This window comes from Lepisosteus platostomus, chromosome 22 (assembly GCF_059453375.1).
Source record: "Lepisosteus platostomus isolate fLepPlt1 chromosome 22, fLepPlt1.hap1, whole genome shotgun sequence".
NCBI lineage: Eukaryota > Metazoa > Chordata > Actinopteri > Semionotiformes > Lepisosteidae > Lepisosteus > Lepisosteus platostomus.
Window position 1 is genome coordinate 7301891 of NC_142632.1, and position 746 is coordinate 7302636.

The 746-nt window shown below is 46.2% G+C and overlaps 1 non-coding gene across 1 annotated transcript; it reads left to right on the plus strand.

Annotated features, from left to right (window-relative positions):
• Window positions 1-375: 375 nt before the first annotated feature.
• Window positions 376-517, plus strand: LOC148643325 (U4 spliceosomal RNA). The gene has a single exon (XR_015929501.1). It is a non-coding gene; the product is annotated as a U4 spliceosomal RNA (small nuclear RNA).
• The last annotated feature ends 229 nt before the right edge of the window (window positions 518-746 follow it).

The window sequence follows — 746 nt, forward strand, 5'->3', positions numbered from 1 at the left end:
ACAGGAAGTGGTACAAAAACGTGCTGCAATGCTTTCAGGACGTTAAGAGTTGTTTATGCAGCATCCAAGAACAGTACTTGTGACTTGAATGTAAACTGTACTGTATGTGCCCGCCCCCTTTCATCTGTAGTGTATGAAGTGGGCACAGTACGCCCCTCGTCATTACTCTGGCCTCTTGTATTATCAGGGTTGAATTTCTGCTGCTGAAAATGAGCAACGGTTTTGTCACAACGCCCTTTGTTTCTGAAGGAGACCTGGTCTGTCGTCAATTTCTTCAAAACCTTTAGCTATAAGACACATATGAAGCGTTACAGTATGCCATGAGATGATTGATAACGATTTCCATAGGATCCCAGTGGTTGCCTGGCAACCGTCAACTTTGCACAGTGGCAGTGTCGTAGCCTGTGAGGTTAAGCCGAGGTGTGATTATTGCTAGTTGAAGATTTTTCCCAATACCCCGCTTCCGCCGATTTGCAATACAATCGGTGAAAGCCATGTTTGACAGTCTTTCGAGAGTAGTTCAGGTGGGTAGCTGCGTCAGCATGCGTAGTCTGAAAAGAAACAAGTAATTGGTTTATTCCATGCTGAAAAAAATAAGAAAGAGAACACAACGTTTCGGCCGTGGAGCCTTCTTCAGGTGTGAGAGAGACAGGGCAGTAGGCAAAGGTAAAGTATCGGGAGAACAAAGGTTGGGAGGGAGGAGGAGTGAGAGGCGGGAGCAGGGGACAGATAGAGAGGCCAATCAA